At 46.6% G+C, this 8,603-nt stretch overlaps 1 non-coding gene across 1 annotated transcript; it reads right to left on the bottom strand.

The window, feature by feature from the left end:
- Nucleotides 1–758: 758 nt before the first annotated feature.
- LOC120363513 (small nucleolar RNA U13) lies at nucleotides 759–858 on the bottom strand. The gene has a single exon (XR_005579056.1). It is a non-coding gene; the product is annotated as a small nucleolar RNA U13 (small nucleolar RNA).
- Nucleotides 859–8,603: the final 7,745 nt, after the last annotated feature.

Genomic DNA, 8,603 nt, shown 5'->3' with positions numbered 1-8,603 from the left:
GGGACCCCAGAGAGCTCCCTTTTCCCTTCTACCATGGGAGGACACAGACAAAGGCACCATCTATGAACCAGGAAGCAGGCCCACACCAGACACCAAACCTGCTGGTGCCTTGATCTTGGACTGCCCAGCCTCCAGACTGTAAGAAATAAATTTCTAGCTAGGTATGATGGCTCACACCTATAATCCCAGCTACTTGTAAGGCTGAGGCAGGAGAATCACTACAGGCCAGGAGTTTGAGAACAGCCCAGGCAACACAGTGAGACCCCATCTCTAAAAAGGTAATAACAGGCTGGGCGTAGTGGCTCATGCCTATACTCTCAGCACTTTGGGAGGCTGAGGTGGGTGGATCATCTGAGGTCAGGAGTTCCAGACCAGCCTGGCCAATGTGGTGAAACCCTGTCTCTACTAAAAATACAAAAAATTGGCTGGATGTGATGGCACATGCCTGTAATCCCAGCTGGGGAGGCTGAGGCAGGAGAATTGCTTGAACCTGGGAGGCAGACATTGCAGTGAGCCAAGATTGCACTACTGCACTCCAGCCTGAGCGACAGAGTGAGACTCTGTCTCTAAAAAAAGGTAAAAACAACAACAAAATTCTGTGGTTTTTAAGCCACCCGGTCTATGGTATTTTTGTTACAGCAGCTGAATGGACTAAGACATGTTCAATGACAAATTCATGGCCTTTTGCCTGAGAAAGCCTTATTTAGTAAGTCTGGGAGGGGCTGAGAAACCTTCATTTTTCTTCTTTTTTTTTTTCATATCAGACAGATAACGTGCAGACATCATAACAAGATTCAAGGTTGACATATGTCACAATATGCATGGACATCCAATTATTATGTTTAAGAACTAAAGGAGCCAGGTGCCGTGGCTCACGCCTGTAATCCCAGCACTTTGGGAGGCTGAGGCAGGTGGATCACGAGGTCAAGAGATAGAGACCATCCTGGTCAACATGGGGAAACCCCGTCTCTACTAAAAATACAAAAAATTAGCTGGGCAAGTGGCCCATGCCTGTAATCCCAGCTACTCGCGAGGCTGAGGCAGGAGAATTGCCTGAACCCAGGAGGCGGAGGTTGTGGTGAGCCGAGATCGCGCCATTGCACTCCAGCCTGGGTAACAAGAGCGAAACTCCGTCTCAAAAAAAAAAAAAAAAAGGAACTAAAGGATCAAAACCTACATTTTAAAAGATTCTCTTAGGCTGGGTGTGGTGGCTCATGCCTGTAATCCCAGCACTTTGGGAGGCCAAGGCAGGTGGATCACCTGATGTCAGGAGTTTGAGACAAACCTGACCGGCATAATGAAACCCTGTGTCTACTAAAAAGACAAAAAAATTGGCTGGGTGTGGTGGTGGGCGCCTGTAACCCCAGCTACTTGGGAGGCTGAGGCAGAAGAATCGCTTGAACCCAGGAGGCAGAGGTGGCAGTGAGCCGAGACCAGGCCATTGCACTCCAGCCTGGGCGACAGCAAGACTCCATCTAAAAAAAAAAAAAAAAAAAAAAATTAGCCAGGCTTGGTGGCAGGCACCTGTAATCCCAGCTACTTGAGAGGCTGAAGCAGGAGAATCGCTTGAACCTGGGAGGTGGAGGTTGCAGTGAGCCAAGATCGTGCCACTGCACTCCAGCCTGGGTGACAGAGCAAGACTCCGTCTCAAAATTAAAAAAAAAAAAATTAATAAAAGATTCTCTTAGGTCATGCACAGGTTTGAGAATGGTGATTTTAGGTTAACCTGGTTGGGGTTTGTTCAGAAAGCTTGAGAAGGGTCAGAGGTCAGCGTGAGAACGCTGACTTTGCTTCAGCTGTTAGGAGTTTCCCTCCCTGCCGTCAGTCAGGGGCAAGGGCTTGATTCACCTTGTGACCTAGAACCTCAAAAGCAGCCCCTTAGTACAGAGGGAAAGTCAGATGTTGAGCCAGGCTGGAAGTGTAGCTAGCTAGAACAGCATCCCCAGGGCTGAGCCCCAGGCAGAGGGCCCAGGAGGAGCTGCCAGGTCCACATCTGCAGTCAAGATTCTCACTGGCAAATTCTTACACGTTTGCAAAATGCAGCTAATGTTTCATGCACCGTCTGCATGAGCAGCTGCTTTCTATTCTTGATGTGGGCCATAGGATCTCTAACCAGAGTGCATGTGCGTCCACATGTAATATACATATACCCTCTCTTGATAAGTCTGAAGCAGGGTGTGTCTGTAACTCCAGCTAAGGCAGGGCTCTGCCGGTTCCCTGATCAATCGTAGAAGTCTAGATCAAGCCTTCAGGGTATACCAGACAGTTCCAGGAATAGGCGTGGGTGTTTTAATTTTAGGCAAGAGCAATCCTAACACTTACAGCAAAGAGCCTTCCCACTAGGCTAAAAGTTCCAGAAAGTTTTATATTACAGCACCAAATCCAGTGTTATGGTTCCAATCAATTCAGGAAATAAAAAGTCTACAATTTATTTGGGTCTCTAAGACTCAGAACTCCTGGCCAAAAATGTGCCCTTTGATCTTCATCCCTTTAATCTGAAGTATTCTCTAAATGCATTTCCATTTAAGAACAATGCTTTCTACTGGCACAATACTTTTTATTGAAGGAACTCAGCTTGTGTTCAAGGATTCCAATCCTTGGATTAAAATCAGTGTCATATATCGGTCCTAGTGTGTGCTGGGTTCCTACCCTCAGTGACCTTAGTGGCAAGGAGCAAAACTCAAGGACGTACACTAATAACCACAGCCATCAAAAGGCCAGAGCCAGGAGCTGGGAGTTCTCAGAGGGAGGCCATCAGTAAACATTTGAGTTGGGTCTCAAAGAATGGATAAGCTTTTAAGAAGAGGAGAGAGGGGGAAAAGAGCAGTCCAGGCAGGAAGAAAGACTGAGCAGCACAGAGAATGCTTGCGGAGTTGTGGGTAATTCAGTGAAGCCAGGAGATAGGGCAGTGGTGATGGTGGAGGTGATGGGAGAGATGAGCCTGGCCACACAGTGGAGCCAGAGTGTATTGGGCCAAACTCCCTCGGATTTGCTCAAGAGCTGATGTACACAATGCTTCAGAGGAATCTCACAGAAATGGTGCAGGACAGAGTGATTGGACCTCCAGTCACTCTCTCTGGTGGCCCCTTGGTTTATCTGCACACTGCATCCTCTGACCTCCCATTGGGCAACTCTGACTCAAGCCAACCTGTAGGCCAAGCATCCGTCACCACAGTCTCTTGATTCTTGGTTCCAACTCAACAGAGATAATTTGATTGGCCAGTGGCCAATGGACTGTCTGTCCCCTGGTCAGGTGTCTACCCCTCGAATATCAGCCGTTCTGGTCGGGGGCAGGGTGGGGCTGTTATACAGTGAAAGCACAACCTACTGGGCTCACCCTTCAACAGAGGGTATAGTGTGTGGAAGTTTAAAGAAAGAGGCATGGGCTGGGCAGGTCTCCAAACGGGTCTCCTTCCACTGCAGTAGGGGTCAGTGGGAACTATTACATTTTTTGAGGAAGAAAATAACATAATTAAGGCTGTAATTCCGGAAGACTACTCTCTACCATGTGAAGGATAAGACTGAAGGGGAAGGGGAAGTTGCCAACATGTATCAAACATCTACCATGTACCACACACTTGCCACATGTATCTAATATGTACCTAGCCCCTATGATGCTACAGATTGTATGCATATTACTTTCTCTAGTTTTCACAAAGGCCCATTTTATTTATGAAAAAACTGCAATCTCAGTGCGTTGGGAGGTTGAGGTGGGAGGATTACTTGAGTCCAGGAGTTTGAGACCTGCCTGGGCCAAAAAACAAAACAAAACAAAACACACACCAAATTAGCTGGGCATGGTGGTGCATGCCTGTAGTCCTAACCTCTAGGGAGGCTGAGGTGGATGGATGGCTTGAGCCCAGGAGTCTGAGGGTACAGTGATGAGCTGTGATTACACCACTGCATTCTACCCTGGGTGACAAACTACCCTGTCTCTTAAAAAAAAAAAGTAAAAAATAAAAGAGGCCAGGAAGGAAAGTGAAGTAATTTGCCCAAAGTCACACAGCTAGTCAGTGGTAGAACTGTGATTTGAACTTAAAAGCTGTCCGGACTTGAAATCCACACCAAGCAGAAAATCTGCCAGGACAGCCCCATCCGCAGGTGCCTCACAGGCCACGAGTTCGGAATGAGCTTGTCATCTTCTGCCTGTTTCTATTCCTCTTCCGTATCACCATCCTCCCAGTCACCTAAACCCACATCCCTCTAAATCTCAGTCTCCTTGTCTGTAGAACAGAGATAATAATCATGTATCCTGAAGGTTGTGAGAATTAACTTAGAGGATTCTCATCAAGTGCTTAGCACCATGCAGGGTGCTATGTGGTGTCTGCCAGTGTCCTCAACCTTTTTGCACCAGCACCAGTTTCATAGAAGACAATTTTTCCATGGCCTGGGGGTGGGCGTGGGAGTTGGGGGGAGAGTTACAGGATGAAACCATTCCGCCTCAGATCATCAGGCATTAGCTTCTCCTAAGGAGCCTGCAAACTAGATCCCTCACATGCACAGTTCACAATCGGGTTTGCGCTCCTGTGAGAATCTAAATGCCACTGCTGCTTTGACAGAAGGCGGAGCTCAGGCGGTAATGCTCACCCACTTACCTTCCGCTGTGCAGCCCGGTTCCTAACAGGACACGGATTGGTACCAATCCACAGGCCAAGGGTTGGGGGCTGCAGAATCAACAGAAAGAGCAATTGATTGGCTCTGGGAAGCAACAGGAGTTAACCTGGAGTTTTACTTATCTAATATAGGAGCTGGCAAACTTTTTCTGAAAAGGGCCAGATAGTAAGTGTTTTTGGCATTGCAGGTCATATAGTCTCTGTTGCAACTTCTCAACTTTGCCATTGTTGGTCCAAACCAGCCATGGACAATACATAAGTGAATGAGTATGCTGTCTTCCAAGAAAATGTTATATACAAAAACAAGCAGGGGCTGATTGGACCGAAGGGTCGTTTTTTGCTGCCTTATGGTCTTTGCCCTGCCTCATCTCATGAGGAGGCCATGTCTGTTTAGTTCATTGATTTTTCTCCAGGGTCTAGTGCAGTGCCTGGCACATAGAAGACATTCCATAAATATTTATTAAAGAAATGATTAAATGAGAGAAAGCAAATAAGAACAAAAGAAAGACTGAGAAGAGACAAACCTTTGAGATCACCTGGATATCTGTGACAGGGTTCTGTGTAAGAAATAGAAACCAGGCCGGGCGTGGTGGCTTAAGCCTGTAGTCCCAGCACTTTGGGAGGCCAAGGTGGGTGGATCACGAGGTCAAGAGATCGAGACCATCCTGGTCAACATGGTGAAACCCCGTCTCTACTAAAAATACAAAAAATTAGCTGGACATGGTGGCTCGTGCCTGTAATCCCAGCTACTCAGGAGGCTGAGGCAGGAGAATTGCCTGAACCCAGGAGGCGGAGGTTGCAGTGAGCCGAGATCGCGCCATTGCACTCCAGCCTGGGTAACAAGAGCGAAACTCCGTCTCAAAAAAAAAAAAAAAAGAAAGAAATAGAAACCACACTAACGTTTTTAAGCAAAAAAGAATATAACATGAAGAACTGCAAACTTGTTGGAAGGGCTGGAAGAGACGGCTCTAGGCTGGGCCTCTGAGGATGGCTCCCAGAATGTGGTTAAACCAATTTGCCAGGGGAGACATCACCTCTGCCACAATCAGGAAAATGGAATCAGGAAGCTGCCATTGGAACTACTGACTGCAAGAACATCATGGTTGTAAGACAAGGTCAGAAAGCAGTCAGAAAGCCAGGAACAGCGTGAATTACTGCCACCACCACATTTGCTAGGCAGAGGAACCTAGCCACTGCCACGTTCTCGAGATCCTTGATGCCCATGAAACTGGAGAATGGCGATCAGTGGCTCCATGAACTTGCTTCAGAAAGCAGCCAAAAGCCGCCATCTAAGCTTTGTGCAAACACATCTAATTGGTGTAGCTGAACTTACAGTCATGATCCTAATGAAAAGAGAGTCTGGGCAGTGTAGTTTTTGGCTTCCTAGAGTCTGCAGCACCAGGAGGCACCCTAGAAAGATGTGGGAATGGATTCATGCAACATTTAGCATAGAGTATACATTCTCATGATTGATTGCTACAAAGTAAACTATCCCAAGCCTTAATGGCTTAAAACCACAATCATTTGTTTTGTTCAGAGATTTGCAATTTGGGCAGAGCTGGGTGGGGCCAGCTTGTCTCTACTTAATGATGAGTCAGCTGGGGTCGTTCAACATGGGCACCACCATGTGAGCAAGCGCACGCACACGTGGGAGCCCAAGTGGAGAGGAACCACAGCCCCCAACAGTAGCCCCAGCTGAGCTCCTGAGGTCAACAGCTGGCATCAGCGTAGCAGCTGAGTTGACGCAGAGCCAGTGTGAAATGTGAGAGCCATTGTGATAGCAGCTCCTCCAGCCACACTCAAGCTGCCCTAGCTGATGCCGTGTGGAACAGGGGTCAGCTGGCCTCGATGAGTCCTGCCCAGACCGCAAATTCGTGATCAGAATAAATGGCTGTTTCTATTTCTATTTCTGCCACTAAGTTTTGGAGTGGTTTGTTATGTAGTGAGAGATCACCAGTATGTGCAGGTTGCGCTGAATGGGAAGGAGGGAGGGGAACAGATGGGGCAATCAACAAGAAATGAAGCCGCCAAAGCCAGAGAGGGATAGTGGTTGACCTGAACGCAAGCTAGGTCCACCTCGCCCTGCACCCCAACATTCAGCCTTACCAGCTTTCTAACTTGGATGCTCCCTGAAAATCAACCAAGTGTGGTTTGGGACTGTATCTGCCCAGGCAGCAGGTCAAACCTTGGGTAGAATGTTGGAAGAACACTATAATTTTATAGGTACCGCTGCCTGGGGACTCTGTTTCTCCCAGAAACTGCCCCTCAGCAATTTCTGATCATGGCAGGAGATTTAGATTTTGAAATTGCAAACCATCATAAAAAGGCAAGACAGACCTATAGTGGTTGTGATTTTTACACAGGGTTCCAGGAGAGTTCAGGTGATTTCAGACTACAGGGTTGTCACAGATAGTTGCTCCAGTTGTGTACTGCACAATTCTAGGGGGCACCATTCACATTCTAGTCATTATCCTTTTGCATATTTATTACAACAATTTCCTGACAGATGGCAGCAAAGTGTCTTGAGGCAGGGTAGCTTTTTTAATTTGCATAAAGACGCTTTATAGCAAGTAGCAGGAGGCATAGGTACAAAACTACTGTCTAATAAATCTTCAGCCAGTAGCAGCGGTTGGGAAGAGAGATGGAAGGAATGGGGAGGAGTATTAGGATTAGGGAAGGTCCTTTTGCTCAACCAGAATGGGCACCCAACAGATAAGAAGTGCTGAGATTTGTGAGGTTCAAAGTTCGGCATCATGGGACCAGCAAGTTTGTAGAAGAGACAGGAATTAGTCTGGCAAAGGAAACAGGTTTGCCCTGAAAGGTAGTACTCTAAGGGCTGAATTTATTTTTTAAAACTTTTTTTTTTTTTTTCAGAGACAGGGTCTTGCTTTATTGCCTAGGCTGGAGAGCAGTGGCACAATCACAGCTCACTGCACCCTTGACCTCCAGAGCTCAAGTGATCTCTTCCTACCTCAGCCTTCTGAGTAGCTGGAACTATAGGTGTGTACCGCCACGCTCTCCTAAATGTTTAATTTTAATTTCTTTTAGAGACAACATCTGACTACATTGCCCAGGCTGATCTCAAACTCCTGGCCTCAAGCAATCTGCCCACCTCAGCCTTCCAAATAGCTGAGATTACAGGCGAGAGACACTGTGTAAGGGCTGAATTTAATAAGTAGATAATGATCCTTTGTGGAGATGTGGGGATGAAGAGAATTAATGAATATATAAGTAAAAATTTCATGATTCTAATGAGATTGGGGAGCAAGGGGTGAGGAGGAGGGAAAAGGCGGAGGGGAAGAGATATGAACATGGGCTGACGCGGGTGTGCCCTGTTGAAGGGAAGGGTAACTGGTACACCGACAAATTCCAGCCCACCTTCAACCACTCTGGGTCTGAAAATCTACATGAGTCATGAACAAACATAATTCACAGCAACAGTGCAGCTTCTGACTGTCAAGGTGGACTACATTGTATCTTTTTATTCCCACTGATTGTAGATTGCAAAACCTTTACAGTTGGAACAACATTCTCCATTTTGCATTTGATTCTGAAGCAGAATCCCAGCCAAGCACAGCTTTTTGTTTTATCTGTGTATCTTCCAAGGTCTCCTTTGGCTGCTTCCGCGTTGCTTTTGTTCTCGGCTTGCTGTTTTAAGTATAGCTTTGCTACATTTCCATTTTCCCCCCCACTATTCAAAACAAGTACTTATCTGAATTAGAGCAGAAAAATACTGAATAGAACGAAGCCTTGCTTCTCCCCCTCTCACGGTGAGGTCATGGTTCAGTGGTAGCAACAACAATGATGAATGCGTTGCACTTTCATTTAGAGAACTTCAGGGAACTGTAAACAAATATATTCTCCAAAATTTGCAGGTGAGAGGAGGAAGGTGAAGTGGCTTACAAAAGATTGTGCTGATTACAGTCTGATTTCTCTTCCCCTTCCCAATTATCTTACAAATTATGCTTTGGTGAATAGTCCTAGAGCTGC

Source organism: Saimiri boliviensis, chromosome 4, assembly GCF_048565385.1.
Source record: "Saimiri boliviensis isolate mSaiBol1 chromosome 4, mSaiBol1.pri, whole genome shotgun sequence".
In the NCBI taxonomy this organism is placed as follows: domain Eukaryota; kingdom Metazoa; phylum Chordata; class Mammalia; order Primates; family Cebidae; genus Saimiri; species Saimiri boliviensis.
Note: the sequence above shows the minus strand (reverse complement) of the source record. Positions and strands in the feature narration are given on the sequence as shown.